Below are 27,254 nucleotides of genomic sequence, written 5' to 3' on the forward strand. Positions count from 1 at the left end.
TGGCTCACTTCAGAAGTAGTCTCCGAATCTTCAGCAGGCTGCTCTTCGAGGCATTCTTGGGACCACAATTTTCTGAATAAATGGCTGCAGATGTCCTCTCTGTATCCAAAATCAAAGCTGGCAGCAAGTCCAAGCCTACCAGTGGTAAGGATCTGCACCATTCATAAAGCCAGTAGTTGGCCAATTTGCCCCACACGTAGACTTCTGGTACCTTCGATGTAAAGTGGGAATACACAGCCCCACCCCGTTCATGGTCTGCACACGCAAAGGTAGTTCTAGCCGGCGAAAGCAGCAGTCTTCCCAGGCAAGTGCATGACCTTATAAGGGATTTCTTGACCTGCTTTGGCAGGAAGAAGGCCAAAACACAATATGGTCAATGAAGCAAGCAACAATCTTGTAGCATGGCATTTCTAGCCACGTTTAGTTGCCATACTTTGTAAACGCGAATGTGCACAATAAAAAATAATGCAAATATGGTAAACTTGTTTCTGATGTTTGTTAATCTGCTTAGAATCAGATGCTGTGCATAGTCCGACATCCATTGGTCACTGCGGAGTATTGCATTTTGTTTTTCATAGTCGAAAAGGGGACGTCGACAAGGCGTGTCTGTAACACTATACCTATAATGACGTACAGTGTACCCACAATCCCTCACGCGTCGAGGTCCCTAAGATTTTTTCCGGCCAGATATTGGTCGCCTATACGCAGAGCTCCTCGAGAGACATTGCAAAAAACTTTATTCGACCTATGGTCGTCCTTAACTTATATTATTACTTACATCCCTCCTTTGGCGTCGTAGCTGCGAAGCTGTTCACCGCCGATCAAGATCTCTGACGGGGTGCCTTCGACGGAGGAGGTTGTTCGGCGTTCGCCGAACACGTGGCCTGGCCTCGATGGCCGAATAAAGTAGGGAGAGTGGGGTTGTGGGACATTTATTGTTTCTCTTTGAGAATGCCTTTCCCTTGCCCCTCCCTTTCCTTCAGGGTTGTCGCATGCAATCGGTTCCTCAGCTATGGAGAGGACACCCTTTAGGTTTTGCCCGCGTTGCAAAGGCAAGTTTACCTGGAAAGACCGCGTAAAAGGTGTAACGGTTGCTTGCCCCTCGACCACAAAGAAGACTGCTGTACGGCCTGTCAGCTCCTTAAGCCGAAGACTTTAAAAGAATGTAGGGTCAAAAGGTGGGCAGCCTATGCCATGTCTAGGTCTGATTCATCACCCGCCGCCGAAAGTGAAGAGGAATGTGACAACCTTACGTCCGTTTCGGAAGTCGTAGACCTCTCTAAGGAGCGTTCATGCTCCTCGTCTGTCCCCGGCCCCGACAAGCTCGGCTCACGCCCTGCTTATGGGGGATGAACACCCCAGCGACGAAGCACACAGAAAACACTCCCATAAGCACCCAACCCACAGCTCTTCCTCGTCGAAGACGAAGAGGACATTGGCGCCAATGGAGATGCAGGTCCTACCGGCGGCATCCTCAGACCGTAAGCGTCTGAAGCCCCCCTTGCAAGCATGACTAGCGACTGGGCTACCCCCAGATAAGGGTGCTATCACTAAACCGTCAGACGTGCACCGTCGGAGCGCCCGTCGGCGTAGAGCAAGCGACGCCTGTAACGTCGACGCCGGAGGTACCCTCGACGGACAGTTTAGTTGTCGAGAGCCTGGCCAGATTATTTCCACCGATAGCCAGAGACGGACGACAAAAGAAACGTCGATCACCGCTCATAAAGCCCGGGAGACGCCGAAAAGGTCAGAAGGAAGGCAGGAACTGCCCCCTCCGTCGAGAGGGACTCATAGCCTACGAGAAGGCTTTCCAGAAGGCAAGGGGAACCTCTCTTCAACGTTATGGGATAGGTCGAAGTATTTTCTAATGGAAGGCCCCCCCAGCCCCCGTGACCGCTCCGGGGTACCTCACGAAACCCTAGAGAGACTCCAGTTCTGTATGGACAAAATGGACAGGTTTATGGAGACTCAGAACCTTCCAACACCCAAGAGATCAAGAGGGGGACCTCAGGAGGATCCCAGGGCCAAGTACCCCAGGCTGTTTGACCCCCCCCCCCCCCCCCGCCCAAGAGGATGTAGATTTATATGACCTCACTGGAGAGGACCCCCACTTTCAGGAGGATGATTTCCTAGGCAATGAAGGGGAACAAAACCTAGAGGAGGAAGGTTTTGAAGACAACCCGGATATGGGTGATGGGGGGGGGGGGGGGGGCTTCGAAGAAGACCCAGAAGAAGGCGCTTCACAGCCCTGGCAGTCCCCATCAGTGTTTTCAGACCCTGTCCCCACCCAAAGACTCACCTATTAGGAATACATCACCTATAGACAATCAACCTACCTTAAATGCACTTCTACGCAGGCAGCAGCGCATTTCGAGATCGAGACCGGGGAAACTTCTCCTGACATCAACTTTGTAGAAAAGATCATTAAGGAGAAACCCCCTGTAAGCCAAACCATTCCCCTTCTCGCCTCAGTAAAGAGACTAATTATTCCTTCACTATCCACTCCCGCGTTGATCAGAGGGGTCAACCCGAGGATAGCAAAATATTGTCCTTCTCCATCGGACCCGTTATACATCAGGGGCCACTCTGTACCAGACTCCTTAGTGGTGACAAATGCCAGAAAGAGAGCAGGGGTCCCGCTGTCAACTAGCGAGGCACCACCAGATAAAGAGGGTAAATAATTGTATGCCCTAGGAAAGGATTACAGCCTCAGCTGCCTTTTCCGCAAGAATTGCCAACAACTCTCTGCTGGCAAGTTAAACAGATGCACAATGGAGCAAACTACGTAAGGACATTGAGGTGGTACCGGAACCCCTACGTACTCTGCTTCTAGCCACGGTGACTGAAGGGACCTTAGACAACCAAAGCATCATTAAAAATACTCTGGATGCTGCAGAAACGGCTGGCTGTTCCCTAGTCCAAGGAATCCTCCTCCAACGCCATGTATGGCTATGTAATTCAGGCTTTAAACCTGAAACAAAAGCATCTCTAACAGACCTATAGAAGATGCAAACCTCTTTGGTAAGGCGGTGGATGAGGCACTAGAGACCGCAAAGAAAGAATTTGACACAATCAAAACACTAGACCAAATTTCAAGGCCTCCCAACAAACGTGGTTATGGCAACAAACGCTTTTTTCGAGGCCAACGCCAGCAACAATACTCTGCAGGTAACTGGTCCTCTAACCAAGGCACCAGTGGACAATATAACCAAAGAGGACAACGTCGTGGCAAGGGGAAGAGGTCGGGGTCCCACCCCTAGAGGTTCCCAAGCCACCAACACCAAATGACTCAAGGATTCAGGTCCCCTCCCATGCTTCGGGGGCCTGTTAACATCCTTTCTTCCAGCATGGGAGGGTATAACATCAGACCGCTGGGCACTATCAACCATAGCCCGCGGTTACTGTATAGAATTCAACAGTTCCCCTACGTACAGACCCCCAAGGGGGCGACGCATGTCGCCAGAACACCTCGCCATCCTTCTGCAAGAAGTGGACCAACTACTTGAAAAAGGAGCTATAGAGGTCGTGCCTCTATCCCAGGTAACGGAAGGTATTTATTCAGTGTACTTCCTTGTACCCAAAAAGGACTTAACCATGCGCCCTGTACTAGATCTGCGCCCAGCGAACAAATTCATCAAATCTCAAGTTTCGTATGGTGACTCTACAGGAGGTAATCCCCCCCCCCCCTGCTTTCACAGGGAGATTACATGACAACACTGGACATGAAAGATGCATACTTTCATATTTTAATGTTGCCAGCGCACAGGAAATACCTCAGGTTCATGATAGAGGGCAAACACTACCAGTTCAGAGTGCTACCCTTCGGCATAGCATCAGCGCTGATTATTCACGAAGGTACTGGCAGTGGCAGCGGCCCACCTGCGCAGGCTGTCCATCCCGGTATACCCTTACCTCGACGATTGGCTCATAACAGGGGATTCTAACGAAACATGCTTTTCAAATACCCAAAAGACTGTAGACCTTTTGTTTAAACTGGGCTTCTCCAACGAGAAGAAGTCCAGCTTAGACCCCCTTCAACGAGAAGAAGTCCAGCTTAGACCCCAGCCAATTGTGATGGTCCTCACAATTCCTAGGGGCTCTAATTCGAACAAAGGACGGCCTCGTCTTCACCTGCGACAGGGTCCAAAACATGCTGTTTCAAATCCCTCAATATGTGGCCGGTCGAGAGGCGACCGTACGCAAAGCAATGCGCTTACTAGGAATGATGGTGTCATGTATTTATTTCGTACCTCACGCGCGCCTGCGCCCAATGCAAGAGTGGCTCAACAGCCAGTGGTGTCAGGCCAGCGGACAATGGGACGATATAGTGGTGGTCTCGCAGGCCTTGGTTCTCTCGCTACTGTGGTGGTCGAAGGAAAACCTGGTAATGGGGAAACCATTTGCCACCCCCGCAGTGGAAGCCACTCTAACCAGACGCATCCCTCGCAGGATGGGAGAGGCTCACCTATCCCATCAGACTGCTCACGGAGTCTGGACTCCGAGCGTAGCATCCAAGCACATAAACTTACTGGCGCTACTAGCTGTGTTCAAGGCACTGAAAGCCTTCCAGGCACACCTGCAAGGGAAGACAGTGATGGTCCTCACGGACAGCACCACAGCCATGTACTACCTCAACAAGCAGGGGGGCACTCGCTCTCCAGGACTGTCCAAGCTGTCCCAGAACATCTGAAGTGGGCTCTCAAAACACATGTTCCTACTGTCGCAACATGTACCAGGGGAACTCAATCTGCTAGCAGACGAACTCAGCAGAGACTTCCCTCTGAGTACGAATGGCGGTTACACGATGACCTCATCTTCGACGTCTTCACACAATGGGGATTCCCAGAAATAGATCTGTTCGCAACTCTGGAGAACTCACAATGACAAGATTACGCCTCCAGGTACCCCCAGAACCAATCCAAGGGGAACGGTTATCGATACCATGGTCAGGGAAATTTGTTCACGCTTTTCCCCCCCGACTCCCCTTCTCAACAAGATAGCGCACAAGATGCACCAGGAACAAGTTACCATGATACTAGTGGCCCCTATGTAGGCCAGACAGCCTTGGTTCGCTCACTTGGAGATGTCCCCATCTCCTCCAGTGAAACTTCCCTGCCCGTACAACATGCTGTCACAGGACAAGGGCAGGACACTACATCCAAGCCCTCAGACCATGAACCTAGCAGCCTGGCTCCTGAGATCATAGAATTTGGATATTTACAACTCCCGCAGAGATGCATGGACCATCTCAGGGAGGCTAGAAGGCCTAACACTCATCACTGTTATTCTAGCAAATGGAAAAGATTTGTCATCTGGTGTAGGGGAAGGAGCATCAACCCAGTTGACTGCTCTCCCACACAAATTGTTCTGTACCTGACTCGCCTACTAGACTCAGGCTTGGTGTTGAACTCTATTAAAGTCCATTTAGCTGCACTTTCCGCATACACCACTTCCCAACTTGGTGTCATGGTGGAAAGTCCCAATTATTAAAGCCTTCATGGAAGGAGTGAAGAGGATGCACCCTCCCATAGCTAACCCCGCTCCCGGATGGGACCTAAATGTGGTACCAAGCAGGCTCATGGGGTCACCCTTTGAACCCATGCACAAAGCAACACTTAAAGACCTCACTCTTAAGACTGCTTTTCTAATAGCTATAACCTCCATTAGGAGAGTAAGTGAACTACAAGCGCTCTCTGTACTAGACCCCTTTGTAACAGTTCACAAGGATAAGGTGGTTCTACGCACACATCCTAGGTTTGCACCAAAATTTATCTCTAAATTCCATGTCAACCAGTCAATAGAACTACCAACGTTCTTTCAGAATCCTTCAAACTTAATTGACAAGAGCCTGCATACTGGATTTTCGCAGAGCAGTGATGTTTTATATGGAAAGAACTAGACCATTGAGAAAGACTAATCAGTTCTTTGTCTCGGTGGCATCAGGAAGAGAAGGAGATGCAGTTTCGAAATCCACTATTTCTAGATGGATTGTACAATGCATCACTCTGTTTCTCTCTTGCTAAGAGAGAACTACCCTTTATCCCAAGAGCACACTCCACTCGAGGAACCAGGGCTTCCATAGCTTTCATTGCAAATGTCCCGTTTGAGTCAATTTGCAAAGCAGCAACCTGGAGTTCTGTTCACACCTTTACAAAACACTACTGTCTAGATGCCCACTCTAGATCTGATTCCCAGGTGGGACAAGCAGTATTAAGACATATTTTCTCTACTGTTCCTTCTCACAACCCACCTCCAACTCCGGGTACTGCTTGCTGGTCTATACACAGCATGTGATTCTAAGCAGATTAACAAACATCAGAAGACAATGCATTACTTACCGTAAAAGCATTTCTGATGGTTGTATCTGCTTTGATTCACATGCGCCCACCCTTCATCCCCGCTCTCATGGAAGGAACATAGACTTTCTTCTATATCTCTCTTTTCTGTACTCACTCACATCTAATAGGCTCCCTCAGGGCAAAAGAATACAGAGGGACCTCGACGCGTGAGGGATTGTGGGTACACTGCACGTCACTATAGGGATAGCGTTACAGACACGCCTTGCCGACTTCCCATTTTCGTCTACAAAAAACAAAATGCAATACTCCGCAGTGACCACTGGATGTCGGACTATGCACAGCATGTGAATCTAAGCAGATACAACCATCAGAAATGCCTTTACGGTAAGTAATGCATTGTCATCTGCTGCCACCTGCTTGTTTTTAAGCATATATAAACCCAAATCCCATTGGTGAAAAGCTAGGGTGATGAAGTTTACCCAGGCTTACAGCTCAGGGGAGTCTTTATTCTATTAGACACGGAGGCCAGCATTATATTGTGTTTTATTTTTATTCATTTATTTATTTTTTTTACACATTTGTAAAGCGCCCAAACCCCTGGGTATCAGGGCACTGTTGCAAACCAGTTTTACGCTGAGATTCTCAAGAGGTTGGAGAAGGTTCTTAGAAATGTTGACCAGACTGCTGAAAGGAGGGGTCCAGTTAGGCAGAGCCATGTTTTGAAGGCCCTTCTGAAGAGCCAGTAGGCAGTTTCCGCTCTTGGTTCCGGAGGCAGGGAGTTCCAATGTTTGGCTGCAACTGAGGGGAAGCTGTTCCCTCCTCCTCTAGTCCTTTTCACTTTTGGTACTGTTAGGTGGTTTAGGTGGTTTGGGTGGGTTGTTCTTACTGGTCTGGCAGATGTGGATCTTTCAATTTTACGGTTTGGGTTTTGGGGGGGCGGTGTTGGAGAGGCATTTGTGCGTGATGGAGAGTTTAGAAGATGAGCCTCTTGTGAACAGGTAACCAGTGAACTTCGTTCCTCATGGCTGAGAGATGGTCTCTTTTGGAGATTTTCAGGGCTGCCCTTAGGGCATTGTTTTGAATGACCTGTAGTTTCTCCACATTGAGTTTGGAGGTTTCCGTATAGGAGGGCTTTGCTGTAGTCTAGTTTTGCTCCAATGGTTGCTCTGGCGATGGTGAGGCAACTTGCTGAGGAGCGGAAGTGTCTGGCAGCGTTAGTGTCTGGCAGCGTTAATGAGCTTTGTGTTGTAAGCTGCTGAAGAGGCGATAGCGCTTACTTGTTTGGTAAAGGATAGGGTAGCGTTGAGGTATACCTCCAAAGTCTTTAATGTTGTGGCTATTGGTATTTGTAGACAGTCTATGTTGAAAGAGGTAAATTCGCCACTGAGTTTTTTAAGCAGAGCGGGGGAGCCCACTAGCAGGATCTGTGTTCTCATCGTTCAGGCCTAAATGGTTAGCTGCCATCCAGGATTGGATGGTGGTGTACGTTTTGTTGATGGTAATAGTGACAGGATAAATCTGGTCAGGGGAAGGAGGATTTGAGTGTCGGCTTAATTGGTGTAAGAGATGCCCAGGGTCTGGGAGGTCAAAGTGGTTTGGTGAAAATTATGTATAAGGAGGGGGAGTTACAAGACCCTTGTGGGACGCCGCAAGATAGTGGGTTAGGGGGCGCACTGACAATGTCAGAAGACTCTCATGGTCCTGTTGGATAGGAAGGAGTCTAACCATGTGGTAGCTATTGGAGAGCGTTGGCAGCTGCAGTGAGGTGGTGACATAATGTATCATGGTTGACTAGATCAAACGCTGCTGATGGGTCCAAGAGGAGTAGTGCGGGTTTGCATTAGTCTTTGAAGGTGTCCAATTGCATTTTTATGTCTAATAGTGCTGTTAATGTGCCGTGACCTGGACGGAAGCCGAATTGGTGTAGGCCTAGGATATATTTTTGCTTAGATAAAGGCCTGAATTTCCATGTATGCTGCTCTGTCTATCTTGAGGAATGGAACTGTGGTGATAGGACTATAGTTGTTAGAGAGTGGGTTGAGGTGAGTTTTTTTTTAGCAGTGGAAGTACCCATGATGCTTTTAGACTAGACTGGACTAGGTTGGATGCGAAGGAGGCATTGATGAATCTGGTTATAAATGGAACTACCATTTCGGAGCATTCTTCGATAATTGTGGCTGTACATATGTCACATTTGCATCTAGAAAGTTTGAGCGTTTTGAGGATATTGGCTGTTTCTGAGGCATAAGGGCTATAGTGGGGTGGTGAGATCTGGTGAAGGTGGGTAGGTTAGTGAGGCTGACAGCTGCTTGTTAATTTATTTGCTGTAGGGAGGTTATTTTAGTTTGCATAGCGTTCTGAACGCTGCTGCACCAGGTTTCGTCTTAGCGCTAGGTGGAGAGGAAGGGGGTCTCTAGTTCTGAGAATTTTGAAAAGCTCTTGCAAATCAGAATTGGCGTTGATAGCCAGTTTATATTCATTGGCTAGGCTGGTGAAGGTAGATTTGTTAAGCGGTGTGGTTTTTTTCTTCCAAATGTTTTGGCTTGTTTCTTTTTGGAACGTAGTTCTGATAGGTCAGAGGAGAACCAGGAGTTGATGTGGCTAGTGGGTATGGCTTTTCTTGGGAGGAGGGAAGCTACTGTTTTTACTGCATTGGTTAGGGTTGTAGCATAGAGGTTGGCACGGAATTCTGTCTCTGGGTAGTTGGTGTGATTGGTTTGCGAGAGGGATGAGGAGGGGGTAATTGTGTTGAGGGATGTTTCTCGAGCTCCGTGCGAGTGGGTGATAGACTCTGGGTGGTGTGTGGTGGTTGTTTTTCTAGGGGGAGTGAGTAGAAGATTATGTGGTGGTCTGACCACGGGCAGGGAGTATTGGAGGTGTTGGAAATCTATTAGGGTTGAAATCCATCCACGGATCTCCCTTTAATGTGAGTGGATTCTGTGACTTGATGTGTGAAGCCTAGCTCTGTCAGAGACGTTGCTAATGCAGCTGTCTCTAGAGGGTCATGAGGCCTAGATTGAGGTCTCCTACAAGAATTATTCTGGAGGCTGGTTTGATGATCCCGATGAATAGATAATTTCCTATTCGAAGGACATGTAGGCTGGGCTGTCTATAATGTGGAGGGATAATCATCTGAGGACGAGGTGAGTTTGAGTGATGAGAGTTCACAATTCTTGACCGGTGAGGACTAGATGGGTCTGATTTGTAGGTAGTCTTTGTAGATGTGGGCGACACCTCCTCTAGCATCTGTTCTATCAAGTCTATGTATAGTGAAGCATTCTGGCATAGTCGGGTATAGTGCAGGGCCTGCGGCTGGATGGAGCCGTGTTTCTGTGATAGCCAGCAGGTCTAGTTTCTGTGAGGTGATCAGATCGTTAATATCTATTGCATGTGCCGGGAGGGATCTGGAATTAATGAGGGCAGCGTGGAGAGTAACAAGTTGCATCTTTGGTGGTTTGGCCTGGGGGAGGCAGCGCTGCAGTGTAGGCCAGGACCCAGTGGGTTTAAAGCAGGGACCGGAGACTGTCTTATAAGTTCCCTGCGTGGGGTTTCAGGGTGTAGCTTGATCATTGTAAGATGGGCTTTTATGTATTAACTGGGATCTTGCTCTAAGGTGCTTCACTTTTTGATTGCTACTCCTCAGCAGCCTTTCAAACTACTATTTTTTTTTAATTTTTTTAAGGTTTCTTAAACAAACATTTAAGGGACTACAAAGTCCCTTGTTCTCTGTAGTCCTGCACCACTCAAAGACCATCAACCCTGGCCCACTCCTCCTATGTCCCACATTCTGCCTGGGTCCCTTCCGCTTTCTTTTGGCTACAAACGATTGTCCAAATCCTGAGAAACTCAATATCTCATACAAAAAACTCCCAACGAAACCTTATTGCGAGCAGTGGCTCTGCTTAACACCTGTCACTCCTGACTGCATAAAACTTCAAACGATAATTGCCAGAATGTTGGCCCAGACTGAGGAATCGCGAACTCTTCTGCTCATCACCTACGAAGCAAGAACAGAATCACAGAATTGGGGTAGGGGTATGCAAGCTGTATCCTATCACATGCCACTATGTGTCATTTGCAAAGTATTATGCACTATCTGTGTCTGTGTGAGAAAATGCTTGCTTCTGTGTCTTTAATAGAATCGAGACTCCCCTGAGCTGTAAGCCTGGGTAATTTTCATTCTGTGTAAGACCGAAGGCAAGCTCCCGGGAGGATAGCTCAGTGGGAGCGTGCATGCCTTGGAAGCAAGACGACACGAAGGAACACCGGTTTGATCCCTGGGTCCGCGCTTAGAAACCTCTTGGTATTTAAGCGCGTTATAAATATGCAACTAAGGCAACAACAACAAAAAGAATTCCAGGCTGTGTGAGCGCTTTAAAAATGCAAATAAATAAAATAAAGCTATCGGCTTGTTCAAAGCTGCCTAGCACTGTCGTGGATATCTGATCCTGGTTTGAAATACAAGGTCTTAAGTCATATCAGACCAGTCTGCTGACTTCGTAATATCCTGCAAGGACTTTAGATGTCATTGCGCCTCTAGTTGAATGTGCTCCAAACATACTTTAGATCAATACCTGCTAGCTGCCGAACCGCCCTGACCCACTTGGCTATTATGTTGGAGGCTACAGCATAAGGTTTCCTGTGCGCTATCAGCAACTGGGTCACCCATATCGGCCTGACAACTACTGTTGTTTTCTCGTAGTGTTTAATACATTGCGCCACACAGAGTTTAGGATTGTCTGGAAAATACAGATAAGAGATCACCTTGGATGCACTGTGTACGTTTAGCTGTACTGAACGCTACTCTCCTGCCTTAATGTCTGTCCGCCTCCTACAGGACACTAAACCGTGCCACATTCCTAACTTACCTGACAACTTTGAAACGGGCAACTGACCATTCTCAGGCCATCCTAGAAACCACCTCCTCCACAGCACTGAGTATCTGGGGATGTGAGGCTTGTGTAACTTCACATCTTGAAGTGTACTCAATATAGCTGGCTGCTCTCTATCTGGCAATCCATCTACTTTCTCGTGTCTGGCTGATATAGCTGATCTGTATACTCTTAGGATCTGGATCGAATGCCCATCTTGGGACAGATTCGCTGGGAAATTGAGAACCTGCACTACAAATGCAGAAACGGGATGAATACCCTGCTGACTGCACCAGCTTTCCCATTTTGTCCCATGCAGCACCGTAGCTCCTAAGCGTGGAAGCTGCCCATGAATCTCTGAATTCAGCACTAAGTTGCGAAATCCCCAGCAGTTCCCATCTCTGTATAAAACCCTGCCTGCTAGCAGTTGCACATTTCCTGAGGTGACTAACTGGTTTGTTTGACGGGACGTACTCGCAGTAGGTCCCGCTTGTATGAAATCCTCCTGGGGAAATCCAAGGAAAGTTTCATCAACACTGGAAACAAAGCTTGGGACTTCCATGATGGCACTATCACTACTAACTCTGCTTCTTCCCTGCAAACATTTGCGAATACTCTTTTGAGCATGATGAATTTGGGGAAAGGCGTAGTGGACTGCCACTCCAACTGTGGAGAAAGGGATCCATCCCCAGAGCTCCCAGATCCATTCTCCAGCTGAAATAATGGAGTTTGTGTGTTCAACCTGGACACGAAGAGATTGACGTCCAACGGTCCCCATACTTCCTGCAACTTCATAAAGACTGCAGGATGTAACCTCCAGTTGATGGAATCCACAAAGGAGATATTCCGCCGTCACCATTATCTTCTCTAGGCAGTGGTCCCATAAGTTTTTGGCTCACTCGGCTTTGGACTTCACGCCCCCCCACCCCACCAGCCGGTTTATGCACTGGACTGCTGAGAGAGTTCATTTTAGCTGTATGCAACAATTGACTGTGCCTGGCAAACGTCTCTACCGCAAAGGAGCCTGCTAGCTCTGTAGACAATACATGTGTTGCTTTAATTCCTCTTCAGACCATTTGCCACCTGTCTAGATTTCTGCATCTGGCGCCCAAACTGGCCTTGCTTGCGCTTCCATATTTTGCAACCACCATGTCCGTTCTGATCATACCTCCTCGTCTAACGGGACCAACTGATAACTACACTCCCTGCTGTAGATGTCGAATTTTCTACTTCTACAAGGCCCTGTTATGCAGTGGGCTGGGAAAGATTGCTTTAGTTGATGCTGCCAGATGCCCAACTACTCTGGATGGCTTCCAAAGCGAAATACTCTTACACCTGATCACTGCTCTCAGCTTTTTCTTGATGGCATTCATCTTTAGTGGTGCCAGTTCCAGAGATGCCCTTCTGTCATCAAGTACAAAACCCAAAAACTCTATTCTGACTGGGCCTCGGCACTGAATAGTCTACATCAGAAAACCCAGGGAATTGATCATAGCACACACCCACTGCACCTGTTCCTGGAGCACTAACCTGCCCTGCACTAGAATAAGAATGTTGTCCTAATACACTATGATCTGGACATCCCTGTCTCTGATAATCGCTGCTACTGGCCTCGTCTTTCATTCACACCCAAGGTGCTGAGGCCAAACCGACGGGCAGGCATCTGAATTGCCAACTCTGTTCCAGCAGAAGCATAGGAATCTCTGATGCTCTGCTGATATCGGTACAGTGAGGTAGGCATTCTTTAGATCCAACCTCGCCAACCAATCTCCCTGCTGAAGCAAATCTCAGCGATGAATCCCCTCCATCTTGACATTTTTGTAAACCAGGCATCCGTTCAACTTATTTATTTTTTTTAAAATTGATTATTGACCTTGCCTTTCTTTTTCTGTGAACCACAAACCTATTGCTGTAAAACCCAGGCTCTTCTATTGTACTGCGCTCTGACTCCCTTGCTCGCTAGGCTGCGCAGTTTTCCTATATTAGATTAAATGAATGTGGTGAGGGATCCACTCATTGCCTCGGTATTCTTACGAATTCCAACTGTAAGCATACTACTGCCTGTAACACCCAAGAGTCATTTGACGATTCCTGCCACTTGCTTAAAAATAATCTCATCCTACGCCCTACCACAGGAAGCTGTCGGTTTTGTGCACTTACCGATTGAGGTACTTTGCTGTCTGTAGGAGCCACGGCGCTTGCTGTGTCAGTTTCTCGTAGGGAAAAAGGCGTTGGCTTGTTCCCAGTATTGGTCCCTGAGGCGGCCTCTGCATGCTGAAGCACCGGTCAATTGCCCTTTTTGCCCTTTTTGCCGACCAGGCCCCGGCAAAAACTCACCTGGGAAATAGTTTGTTTATTGAAGATCGAGCCTTCTCGAAGGTAGTGTAAGTTGCGACAAATCACAATAGCTCTCTCGCCAAGGCGCATGCCTTCCGCTCCCTCGCCTGCCTCATAAGTGGCTAGGTCGTTTAGCTTACTGCCTATTTTTAAAAGTAGACTCCTCCTTTCTGACGAGATCACGCAGTTGGCATTTCCACATAGGAAAACTGCATATTGCAACCAATTGCAAGGTTCTGCATCAACTGGTTCCTCTGTGTTCTTGGACCTCTTTTCTTGCAGCTTTGCCCCTCACAAGCATCCCAGCTTGTGCCCTACAGTGATTTAATTTTATACAAAGACTTCAAATATGTTGTACAAGACTTTTTACCTACCTGCAAGAAGTGCTTCAGCTCATCTAGACCTTTGCTCAAATAACATTGGCTGTCCTGGCTCCCTGAAAGACTCTTCTTACCTCTGACTTTGTGCTTTACCTTTCCCCCAGGAAAGGGTTAATTTACTTTGCACTGGAGGGCTCAAACAGTACGTACCTGCTTAAAGAATATTAGTTAACCATGGTTTTAGTCCCTAATTTTTCTCTTTTGAGACTAACCTCAGTATTGCTCTAAATGTGCCAGTGATAAATCAATGTCCAGTGTCCTAGTTATTTGTCACCGCGGGGTGTAGGAAGTGTCTGTGTGCCATCCCAAATGGGTATCTACTGATTTAAAGAAACTGAGTGTGTAGTTTGAACTGTATTTTTGTGTTGCATATATTTGCTCCCTTCTAAAGAAGTCTTATTCAACTGACTGTTAAATTAATAAATAATTGTTTAATCAAGAAACCTTGAGTGTACCTGTTTATTTGGATACTTGTCACTGTGAATCTCTGTATAATAACCATACAGCTCACATTGACCCCTCTTGAAATAAGCCTGGCTGACCGGTCACTCTACCAACTTGTGTAGTACATGCTTATACCAAAGGTTGGGTAAACTGCCAAGAGGACAAGGCTGGTGCAGTCTTCCACAGGGAACTGCATACAATCTTGGCTAACAGGGTGCTTTTTCGAGACCTGCTTGCTGGGGCATTATTTAATTCCCCGACCTCCTCATTGTCCTGCAAGTATCAACCATCCCGATCCCCTGTTTTTCACCCCTGGGGTAGGGGTTAATAGGTGTGATCCTGTCGACTTGAGCAAGAAAGCACTCTTCACTTTACTGAAGGCATTGACGACTTCACATGGTTCTGTTATTCCCATTTTTGCTTGTGGGGTGGAAGAGGTCTGCCTCTTCCGAGCGCCTTTACTCCCCTCGTGTTCAACTCCCGTCCTTGGGTGTCCGGCAGATGTGCCCTCTACCGGGCTGCTTGCCCTTTTTTTCTGTGCACTCCCTTCACTCCTGCCCCCTCACTCGCAAAGATGGACTCCCAACACCTCCATACGGTCCTGAATTGGTGAGACTCCCTGGGAGACTGCTAAATATAAAGTCTCCTAGGACCTTCTTAAAACTGTGGGATAAGGCCCTGTCAGCATCAGGGACTTCCTCCATCCACTCTTCCTCACTCCCCTCTGGGTAGGTGTTCCTGGATTCCATGGGTCCCAGTGTAACCTCTATTTTATATATGTTTTTATTTGTACATTAGTTTATTGCAAACTTTATTTGTAATGGCCTTGAACACAGCAAGCCGCTATGACGGAAGGGCTTACTTAGTGCAAAGTACTGGTCGATATGTAATTGTGCCGTTTGTTCACTTGAACACTGCAAGCTGCTTCTGATGACAAACTGCTCCCAGCCCAGATTCTCCCAGTAAAGTCCCTGTTAGAGAGAATTCTCAGCAATGTGCTAATTCCCTCCACCTTAGAGACCCACAGCAACTTTGCTGGATTTTGAGGACTTGATTTTTTTAAGCTGGGGAGAGTGATCCTTTTTCCCACTCATGTATTTTAATGTGAATTTTACCTCTGTTTCTTTTGGTTATGGAGTCTGACAAACTCCATAGGCAACATCGTTTACATTGTTACACAGCACCTTCAGTGCAGTGGCACAGGGAAGTCTTCCAGATTTCCCCAACGTTTAAGTACCTTCTCTGGGATCAACTGTTTCCCAGAGCAGTAAAGTGAAATTGACTTTACTTACCATTGTAACTTTCTAGACCCAGCGTTAGGGAGAATTCTCTCTTTAGGCTGAATTTCCTAACCTAGTGAGTCCCCCAGCAGATTTGTTGGATTTCTGGAGTTTGTTTTTTTCCTCCTGCCAAGAGTGAGACTTTTTTTTTTTCCCCACTCTTGGACATGGTTATGGTGTTCCTTTGACTGTTAATGTGTTTTATGGGCTATGGGGTCCTTTACTCCATAGGGTCTCATGTGTATTTATTATGTGTTACACAGCACCGTCCGTGCAGTAACACGGGGGTGTCATAGTGAACCCCCACCAAAGACTCCATACCCTGGGACTGACTACTGTCTCCCATGGCATGTAAAGTCACCATTGGCTTTACTAGTCCCAAATTATTAACAGAAACCAGTACAAACCATCATATTGTGGACGTACTGGTCGGGGCAATTCGATTGCCCCGGGGTCTGTTAGTCGAGGGGCACGTCTCCACCCCCAGCCCCCCCGATCGAGTTTTGGTTGGTGGCAGTGGAAACTACTTTTTATATTCGACCGCAAATATTTTCCTATGGGCTGTTCGAGGCTACCAACTTTAATTATTTAATTCTCATAGCCTCGAACATACCGCCGGTTTATTTATTTAATATTCGCCGGTTGGTATTGTTTGCCAGGACTCGATTCTAAAATGGCGTTTGTGTTCTCTTCTGTGACTCCAACCCAAGTCGAGCCCTTTGTTCCACTTTTTGGCGGGCTTCTCCATAGAAGCCTCCCAAAAGCGGTGCCACTCTGTCTGGGTGCCACAGGGGGTGTGGGAGGGGGTTTAGGCACCCTGGACTGAGTTACCTTGGTAACTCGAGTCATACTCTTGTGTGATTGGCCCAGGCTGGCATACCACTTAGCATGTTTGATTGACAGCTAGGCTGAGTGAATGGGGGTATGCTGCATAAAAGCAGGTCTTTGGGGACTGGAACTTCAGAAGTCGCCACAGGACCTGAGAATCCGACGAGGGAGAAGCTGAGCCGACCTACCACGACGACCCCACCGGTTGAGCCCTGCGGAACCGACTCACCACTTCCCGACGACGGAGAAGATCTCCTGGCTGGAGAGGATTCTTCCCCTGACTGGTGGGCACAACCAGTTTTACCTTCCTTCTTCGCACCCCAGACCGGTTTGTGGTCGAACTGCCCGTGCCAAGCACCCCGGCGGCCCGGATAGATACTCACCACTGAACTTCGAATCAACGGACCGCTCCTTGTACCTGAGAAACTCTGCGGCTGGTTTCTTCCGTGGCAGTGCAACGGACTCCTGTCTTCCTCCCCGACGAGATCCTCTCTTCCCCCAGACGAAGCACCTACTTGCATCCGCTGCCAGGAACAACTGCCCCCGCTGGAGTGTTCTCACCACTTTTAGGTACCGTGTCCGCCAGGCCTCCCTTTCTAAAGATTGCTACAAGTTAATAATAACTCCTTAACCTTCTGGACTGGGCTGGCCGCCTTGAACTGGTCCCTTTCTTTGGTCCAACTCCTTTTTGAACCATTAGAAGACTTTTGTGCATTGCAACCGTGTGACCTTGGACACATTTCGTTTGATCCTCTGAAAGTGGATCCGGCCTATTGAACTCTAACTTCACGGTTTTACTTTGCCTTCCTCTCGTTATGTTCTTGTAAAAGTGTTGGGATCTGTTTCAACTTGTTCTCTGCTTTTCTCTCCCTTTTAAAAACAAACGATTAGAATTCCATCTATGTTAAGCGCTCTCCGTTGTCTAAAAATAAGTGGGGCTTTACTTAAGACTTGTCTAATATTCTTTTAAGGGAGTGTATATCTTTTAGTGACTGTGTTTTTGAATTGCTTACTATTGGTGCCTGTGTGTTTTTCTAGATGTGGCTTTAAATAAATAATTATCACTTTTACACCAAGCCCTGGTCAGTGTTTACTTGTTCTATTGGGTTCTCTTGACCTATTGTGAATACTCTGTCTACTGCCTAAGTCTTCTTGAGGGAAGTCTGACTGCTCAGCCACAGCTACCAAGTGAATCTGTGTGGTACAGACTGCTACCAAGTGGGTTTATTGCCAAACACCTGTAGTCTTAAATCTTTTGCAGTGGTCCCAGAGGGAACTGCACAGGTTTCTGCCTAACACCCAGCACACACTATTGTACCATAGAGTGCTGGAGGGGTTACTTGGTATCTCCTGTGTCTAGATCCTCATGTAACATTTTTCATGTTATCCTATCCTCACTGAATGGCTGGTGGCAGTGGTTTCGTTTGAACTACCATGGTTTGCATTTACTGCGGGCTGCGTTCAACGCTCTGGTAAAGTAACCGCGGGCACCATCTTTTTCAAAGTGACGTATGAGCCATCTTTGACGAAATGGCCCCGGTCTTCTTTTTTCGCCATTTTTTTGTGGAAAGGTCCTTCTAGAGATTCTCTGCGCGCCAAAACAGGTTTGGTCTTTGTTCATTTTGCCTTTGGTGGGATTCAGGAGTGAAGGCCGCCTCTGGCTCCAGAGTGTCTGGGGTAGGCAGGAAGTGTGGGAGGTGCCAGACTCCCTGTGCTTAGTCTCCTAGGAGACCCAAATGCACTCTGTGGTGATTGGCTGGCTGACTGTCCGGCATGGACAGCCACCCTGCTGGGTGAGTGACAGCTAAGCTGGAATGAATGGGAGAGAACTGAATAAAAGGAGTCTCTCTTGGCTTGGAAGGCAGAGTCGACCACTGGACGAAGGAACAAAAGAGGAACTTGAAGAGGATGCTTGCTGCAACTCCTGGACCGTTGGTTTGCCTGGTGAAGCCCTGCTGCAGTGCCGAAATATCAAGTTCACATCGACAGAGAAGCCCCTGCAAGGACGACTTCTCCCTTTTGAGTTGGTGGGACCAGTCCACTCCAAAGTAAGCCACCTGGACATCCATCTCAGAGCTGGTTCAATTCCCACAGAGTGCTGCTGGAGAGGAACACCAGATTGTGTGCGTTGCTTTTTAACTGGCCTAGAGCTTTTGGATGATCCTCCGGACTCCCAAGAAGTTGTACTGACCAAGTCTTATTCCCCTCAACAGATTGCGGCACCCAAGAAGCAAGGACAGTCCATCTCAACAGCCAGGAACCACAGTGTTGCTATTTGCGGTAGAAGCAAGGAGCTGAAATGCGAAACAGCCACTGAAAGTGAAGTTTGCCGGTTGCTAGTTTTAACCGTCCCATTGCATTGCAGGAGTACCCTGACGTCCTCCCTCCTGTCCCCACGACTGAGGCCCAGGAACAGTGAGCGCTGCAGAGCTGAACAGGAACAGAAGTCATCAACTGCATCTTTTCTTCATTTCTAAGGTACTGTAAAACAAGTCTAAGAACTTAACTCTTACTGTAGAAGTGCTTCTAACTTCCACAGCTCACAAGTCTAATCGGCTTGTGGCCCTACATTTCATTCTTCTTTTCATCAGACTCCTAAGAACATGTGCAAAGACTTTTCCATTTACTTACCAGAAGTGCTTCATCCTATACCATCCTATAAAGACTTTTGCCGATTGACTTTAGCTTAGCCTATTGAATTGTATGACTCTTCGGAGAGGATCTAAAAGTGTTTGCCCTGCTTAAAAGAATGGTTCGCCCAAACATTTTAATTTCAAAAATAGATGGGCAATATAAAAAAAACGATTGGCATTTTATTTTTTTTTTGAAGTCCCTATGTAAAATTTTGAGCAATTCAAGCTCAAAGATAGCACATGGGGGCATCCATTTTGTTAAATGGATGCCCGCCGCTGTGCTCGCTTTGGCTTTTGCGGCACTAATGAAGGAAAAGCCAGCCAGCTGTAGTAAACAAAAGCTACCACTGGGTGGCTTTTCCTTCATTGGTGCTGTACGCGGAGGACGGGGACCGGAGACTACAGGCAGAAAAGCTGCAGCTGCATCTCGGTAAGTGCTATTTTTTTAATAAAAATAAACACTAGCTGCGTTTTTTTTTCTAAGTTTTCCAGGCTGGAGGAGCCTGGAAAACTTAGAAATAAAACCGCAGCTTTAAAAACGTTGTATTTATGTTTGCGGTAGCTTTTGAAGCGACCGCAAACATAAATACAACGTTATTGTGTTTGAAAACGCTGCGGTTTTTCTTTCTAAGTTTCTCAGGCTCCTCCGGCTAGGAGGAGCCGGAGAAACTCAAAGAAAAACCGCAGCGTTTTCAAACACAACCGCGTTGTGTTGCAGTGGCTATCATTTTGGGTCTCCGGTGCTCCCCCATGGGAGCACCGGAGACCCAAAGTGAAAGCCAAGGCAGGCAGAAACACAACACGGTTGTGTTTACATGCCGCGTTGTTTCTGCCTAAATCTGCTTACCCATTTGGGGCTCTAGGGCTCCCCGTGGAATGCCAATATTCAATGTTGCAGCTTTTATTTAATTCCAATTAGCAGTATTCTTTGTAATCCGCTGCCCGCAACAGTACTTTGACTACACTGACACAGATTGTTCAATATTTAGATGTGGTGTCCGCTGAAATGCTGCTGGAAATGACGTACTACCCTGCTGCAAAACGAGTCGGGCTTGTGGGAGGCAGCGCTGTGGGTTAAGCGCAGCTGGCACTGCAAATCTCTGTATGCTGCCTTATCTGAAAGGCCTATGCACAGCAAATGCCAGCAATGAAATGAGAGCGCAGGACCAGCTTTCTCAGTTGGGCGAGGTCACTCACAGCCCCGGTCTTTGCTCTGCGTTTTATAGGATTCAAATAAACTCAAATGCTGAGTGAATCCGTCATGCTGCTTGATAACGCGCACCCTGACTATCGCGCAGCAAAGTAACTTTCACAATGAAATTCCACAAATGTCATTTCACAAGCACTAATATATGTTAGAAAAGCAGAATGTGGGCTGGGACTGTCTGGTCCCAATCCAAAAACTGGTTTCAGTGTCTGTGATATGCATGTGTTCCCGCCAGTGGTCCTGATTGGACCACTGCTGGGGTGTTTGAGGGCTAGTTCTACTATTGGCCAGTAGGCGTTTCTGGTCTTACCTGGGGTTTGGGATAGGAGGACGCCTGCACCCACTCTGGGAAGATCCTGGAGAAACCTGAAGGAGCCTAGACCTCTGGCCAGCTGTGAGACCTGTGAGGAGACCGGTGACCCTTTCTGAAGGAGGCCTGGCGACCAACTTCTGCTGCTTCCCTGGAAGAGCCCAGTCTTGCTGTCGATATCCAGCAGTCCTGCGAGGGAGCTGCGACCTGTGGAGGGAACATCCATTACTGACGTCTGCTAGGTACCCTGCGAAGTGCCCAGGGACTGCCCTGTGGCTGACCAGCTCTTAGTTTAAACCATCGTGTTGCCAATGTCACTGTTCTGCGTTGAGGCCTGGAACTTGGGGGATCCTTGCATTTCCTACAAGACCTAACTCAGCAAAATTTTGGAGTCTTAGCGTCAAGGGGACCCGAGATAGGGAGGGGAAAGACCGACCGCGGCAAGCAAGTCCCTTTGCGTGGTTGTGCTACGGTGACCACCGCCAAACAGCTTACCTGAGTCGAGTCCAGCCCTAAGTCCAGCCCTAAGAGGGGTGTTGCATCGTGTTTTGCTGCATTATTGTACCAAGAGTGCTTGCACTAGCCAAAGACACCGACTGGAGATCTGCTTGAACCACGAATCAAGAACTGATGCTGATGTCTGGAAAAGCGACCTTGGACCTTCTTCGATTGACCTGCCAAGTCCTGCGAAGAATCTGAGTACTGGGGGGGGGGGGTGGACGGGAGAGAGTTAATGTTGTTGTTACCTGTCCCCTGAACTCCCTTTAACCCCTTAAGTGCCAAGGATGAGATATCTCGTCCTTGATATTACCTCTGTATTGTCGAGGACAAGATAGCGCGTCCTTTTTGGCACTTAATTTTGTGCGATCACACAAAAATGAAATCCAACCCCTGGGCTATGTGAGAAGGAGGTTCCTCCTCACGGCCCAGCGGTTGGATATCCTTCAGTTTGACCTCTACACGTGTAATGCATGCTGACGTGAAACAAAGTAAATTTCACTGCGGCATCCATTTTTGGCTGCCGTTGTGAAATGTGGCGATTCTCCACCTTTCTCACCCTCGATCTGCAGCACTATTGTGCTGTTCAGATCGAGGAAGGTGTCGTTGGAAAGGGGAGACTCTTCCCCTTTCCAACACCTTTTTTGAAGCATTGCTGGGTGCGATCGGGCGCAGAGCGCTAGATAGTCTGGTCTAGTGGCCTTGTTGGGCGCCTATCTCCAAAGTGGGGGGGGGGTAGGGGGTACGTCCCCAAGCATAGCGGCAGCGCCAGTGAGCCCCTGGCTGGGTCCCATGAGCGGCTGTCTCCCATGTGGTTTGACGTCCCCATGCCCAGCAGCAGTACCAGGGAGCCCTGGCAGGGTTCCCAAACTTTCCAGAGGGAGAAGCTGTAATGCAGGCCAGCCGGAGCTCCAGGGAAGCTGTGGGGGGGGGGGGTAATGTCCTTGGCCCTGGGCGGCTGCCTCCCATGTGGGTCGCCAATCCCCAAGTCCTGCAGCGTTTCCAGGGAGCACCGGCAGGGTCCCCAACCTACATGGGTGACAGGTGCCCAATGCGTGGGACATCACCTTGACCATCCTTGAGCTCTGGCTGTGTTGCGTTACACCTTCTCCCTCTGGGAAAGACTGGGAGCCTGCTCAGGCTCCCTGACACTGCCGCTGGACTTGTGGATGGTCCACCCATATGAAGGACAACCACCCAAGGCCAGGGACATCATGCACGACCATCCTGGAGCCCTGGCTAGGCAGTATTACAGAATTTCCCTAGGGAACTGCTGCTTAACTTGGGGACGGTCAACACTATTTCTTTTCCACCAAGGTAGGTGCACCCACACATGTGAGGGACTGTTTTCATCCGGACACCTGTGGGAAGGTAGGACATGTGGTGTTTGCGGCATGTTTCAGTAGTTCCCAGGTGGGAAATGTCTGTAAATAGTTTTTCTCTAAATTTGGCACTTTGCCAGGGATTGTCGGTAATGCATTCTGGGGCAATTCGCGCAAGTCAGAACTCTGAGGATTCTCACAGGTGTCGTCTTTTCGGAAATGCATGGGGTTACCTGTTTTCCTTGGTGGCTGCTACACCCCAGGCCCAAATTTGTAGGTTGGCTCCCCAAACCCTTTGGGGGTTACCAGTGGTTTAGGCTTTTCCCTTTGCGCCCAGGTAGGTGCACCCACACATGTGAGGTACCGTTTTCGTTGGGACACCTGTGGGAATGCAGGAAGGTAGGAAATGTTTTGTTTGTGTGGTTTTCATACTGTTTTCCAACATGTGCTGCTGCACTTTAGCACACAACCCTTTCGTTTCCCAAATGTGACCTACATTTAGTCGCTGTTTTAGGCACTATACACTTTTGTTACCTGCACAAGTCACCTACTTTCAGAAGGTCTGCCTGTGCTCTTTAAAAAATGTATGCATACCGTTCCTCACCACATTTGTTTACCTTACTTGCACATGCTAAGTACGTCTGTTCAGGCCGTAAGCATAAAAAACGTGTACCATGGCTCCGTTTTTGGCTTGTGGTATTGCTTGTTTTGTGAAACATTACGAAAAACTTGTTATTTCCTAACTGGAAGAGTCGGGGGGGAGGCGGGGAGAATGTAGCATGGCATTGCTTTTGTCTAAAATTCACACCACATACCTTTTTTTTCTTTTGTTTTTTTTTCTGTCTTTTTCCCAATTTTTCCCCAAACAATGGAATGTTTCCCTGCATAGTTGTTGCTTGTCCTGCGCAAATCCCCCTCCCTAAACTTGGAATTTTGTCTACTTTTCAGAAATGTGGCTTTGTCTTCCCATTCAGCTTTTCTACCCTCCTTCCTTTCTTTTCGCGCATGTCTTATTTGAAAAAAAAGGCCCATATCGCCAACCTCTCAGAAAAAGGCTTGTAAACATGTCAAAATGGTTTTTGGTTTCCACTCAACCTGTTCCTGAAAGGCTGGAAAATGGCAAATTCAGCACAGCAAACCAGGTGTTCCTAGCTCTTTCAAGGAAAAAACCACAGGCTTCTTTGTACATAATTTTATTGGCATTTTCTTGAAAAAACCCAAATTCTCTCCCTTTTCGATTTTCTCTCACCCCCTACAGCAAACGGATTCCTTGGGGGCGTTATGACCGCCCACATGTGGGAAGAAAAGGGGCCAAATTTGGTAGAGATCTCCTAATAACAAAACGGTTACAAGGGATTGAATGGCCACATACCAAAAATCTCGAAAAAGGCCTTTGCACTGGTGGAAAAACCCTTGGCAGTTAAGGGGTTAAACGTTTTGTTAACTTATACAAACGTACACAACTTTTTGGCTTTGCCATTGCTTGCTTGCTTGCGCAAGACATCTGAAAGTTGAGGACACTTTTGTTAGTTAGAATAACTGATCCTCTGACCCTTGGAATTGTTCACTGGACCCCAGAGACTCTACCTTAAATTATTCCAGCGTTATAAACTTTTGAACTTTTCCTAAACCTTTAGGCATAAGGTCCCAGACAATTTAGGGAAGGACTTTTGAAGCTAGTTCTAATTCTCTGTTGACCCGTAGTGCATAATCTAATCTGTACTTCACAGGGTTTTGATCTGTATTATGCCCTACTCTAGTGACTGTATATATGTATTCTATTTTTAGTGTTGTGTGATATTTCTACCTGTTAGTCATTTTTCATAGTTTTGCTTGGTCATAAATAAATAACTATGTATATACTTCTTGTCAAAGTGTAATTTGTGACTCCCATTGTGGACCTTTTAAAAGCTCACCACCTCTTGAGACTTAGCCTAGACCACGTGTCACTGCTACCTTGAACTGGTTTGGCTACAGCTCCCAGAGTTGTCCCTTTCACAATATAGGTTGGCCTTCTATATATCTGTTCCCCAGGCCAGAGTATAGATAATAAGTCCTAAAACCTTTCACTCCAAGAGGTGTGGTTAGGAGATGAACCCTTCATGGATGGCTACACCACACATCTAAATCCAGAACCTAATGGTTCTAGGGGGTGTAGACACTATGGGGACTTTTGGCCACTTTTAGAAATGACCTCGACATTACTTCTGTAAATTTCAAATAGGACTTCCTATATACAGGATATAATGCTCTAGTGGGACAAGAATTAAGTTTGACAATGTGTTGCCTATAAAGCTTTGTTGGTTTATTGTCCATAAACAGCTACAAGTTTTCAAAATGTAATCAATACTATTCTTTAAAATTGTGCAGACTCCTCCCTACCAGAATATTTGCATCAGTTACCCAGATGAAAGGGTTTCATTCACTTTTGGCATATTATCCTGCCATGTACCGGCAGTCCACACAATTCGGCCAAGGCTATGTATGGCCTGCCTACACCAATACCAGCTTCGGTCGAAAGCAAGATATGGCCAGCCTCTACAATAATTAAACCTTGGGAATTTTAATGCCCTATAAAGGGAGTAAAACAAAGGGGGGTCTGGGAATCTCTCTACCAGCACAGCCCAATCACCTGTCCTTGGGTGAATGACCCCTGGGAGAGAGACTACCAAGTCTTTAGCTCACTGTCCCTTTCACAGAGCAGAAAAGTCCCCGCATATCAGCCTTTTTCCTGCACAGGGGCAGTCCAGCGCCGAAATGCTAGGCAATTCTCCTCTGAACAAGAGTACCAACAGTAACCCCATACACGTGTTTCAGCCTTGTTGGCCATCATCAGTGAGGTGAAACTGTTGCCTCGCTAAGAACAGTGAGAAAGGGAGTAGACCTATGTTCCTAGCATGCATTGTTGACAAGCCTGTGGATTCAGACTTATATAGCGTACGGGTGCACCCAACTTCAGTGTATAAATCATATAGGGGGTCCTGCACCCCCCCCTATACCCCCCAGCATAGGAGCAATGCATAACCTCATAACCTGGCTCTGTGCATGGTCTTTTATTCGGTAGGGTCTGTTCAGGATTTCAATAAAGCGACACACACTTTGGTCTTGGTCTAGTATGTAGCGCACAACTGAGATGCTTTTCTCCTTATTTTATGCAGATTCAATTTGAGATGGTACACAACTCATATCACACCCCCTTTTCAAATACCCCGGGTCACAATGGACCATGAATCAGGCTGGTTGATAAAATGCAATATTTATTTATTTTTAAAATTCAAAAGAAATTATAACAATTTTAATATGGGGCAGCAAACGCCAATGGGGTGATAATTATATTGAGGATGTAAGCAATACACTTGGTTTAACCTTCTAGTGGAACATATACAAAACACCAGGGACTAGGAGCACTTTTTGATCTAGGAAAGATAGCAAGCGAGTAAGGAGTTCCCCCTGCAGTGTTCCCTCAACCCACAAATAATTGAATTCTGAATGGATAGAAAGACCCAGCAGGTAATCGGGGAAGAAGAGGCAGAAAACAATCAAAATCTGACTTTCCCCTCACCAAATAAGAGTGGAAAGCGGATTTTAAACCCCTTGCAGTGTTAAGAAATGACACCGAAAATGGACAAAATGTATGTGCGCTTAAAATTTTAAGGGAAATACAAATTCTCACTAAAACAACAATGCATAGACATTAACAATCACCAGCAATGGATTACCAGGAGCATAACATTGAAAACTGAATGGAAAGTTTAAAAGGATTGCAGCCAAATGACACGTTGGAAAACTTGCATTTTTCCTAATTCCCGCTTTAAATTACCCAAACGGTTTTTAATAAAAACTGGTGAAATATTATGATTTGGAATGCGGTTTTGGGCTTGGGGGTAGATATATATATATATATATATATATAATCTCACAGGTACAACATAGAGGTGAAAATAGGTCTCTTGGTGGAGAATTGAGAGAGATTCGGGAGGTAGAGAGGTTTGTTTTTAGGTAAATCTAGCAGTGAAAGAGAATCGGTTTTAAAAGTGAAAGGCACATTTTACTTAAACTAGATTTAATGGCTAAGAAAAGAGGAACGCCACCCGTAAATATAAGTTACTTTGCAGTTATAACCCTTCACGCAGTGTTCCCTTTTCCTTTAGGGAAAATTAATTTATTTAAACACAATATCGCTAATGACTTATGATCTATGCAAGACAGAAATGAAGAGAAAAGTGGCGCTAACGCTTGGAGATCAGGGGCAAGAACGCAGAGAATTCTGACAGTTTTAACAAGTTGCCAGGATAAGGATAGGATGGCTTGGAGAGTGGGATAAGGACAAATGCAAGACAAGATAGGCTACGGACGTCTATAGGGTAGGGATTATACTTGCAGTCCACTTTTAGTTTTGGGATTTTTGGACCGTCGATGGTTCTGGTCACTACATAGCAGCATGCCTGGTAAAGGACAGCTGGGAAAAAGACAGCTGGACAGGGTCGGGTCACCGGATGGTAATTCTGACCACTGGATGGCACAGGTAGCTCTGGATGCAGTTAGTGGGCAGCAAGCCAGGCTGGTTCAGGATGCTTCTCAAAAAATACGACAGCTTTCCCCTTTGGTTATTTTGGAATTTTAGTGGGATTTCAGAATTGATGCCTTTGTTGGGATAAGATCAGCAATGCTTGGGTTTTGCAGTGGGCCCTGGAGTAGGATCAGCAATGCGTTGGCCTTGTAGTTGGAATCTGGACTCAGCAGGATGAATGGAACAGGAACGCAGCCGCAGGAAAATCAGGAAGTGTGTGTGTGTGTGTGTGTGTGTGTGTGTGTGATATGTTGGCTGAAATAAATAACTAAATA

The 27,254-nt window shown here is 47.1% G+C and overlaps 1 protein-coding gene across 1 annotated transcript in view; it reads left to right on the plus strand.

The window, feature by feature from the left end:
* Positions 1–27,254, plus strand: part of NAA25 (N-alpha-acetyltransferase 25, NatB auxiliary subunit) — a 1,586,429-nt gene that overhangs the window by 277,277 nt on the left and 1,281,898 nt on the right. The window lies entirely within an intron of this gene.

This window comes from Ambystoma mexicanum, chromosome 10, assembly GCF_040938575.1.
Source record: "Ambystoma mexicanum isolate Mex_15411 chromosome 10, UKY_AmexF1_1, whole genome shotgun sequence".
Lineage (NCBI taxonomy): Eukaryota > Metazoa > Chordata > Amphibia > Caudata > Ambystomatidae > Ambystoma > Ambystoma mexicanum.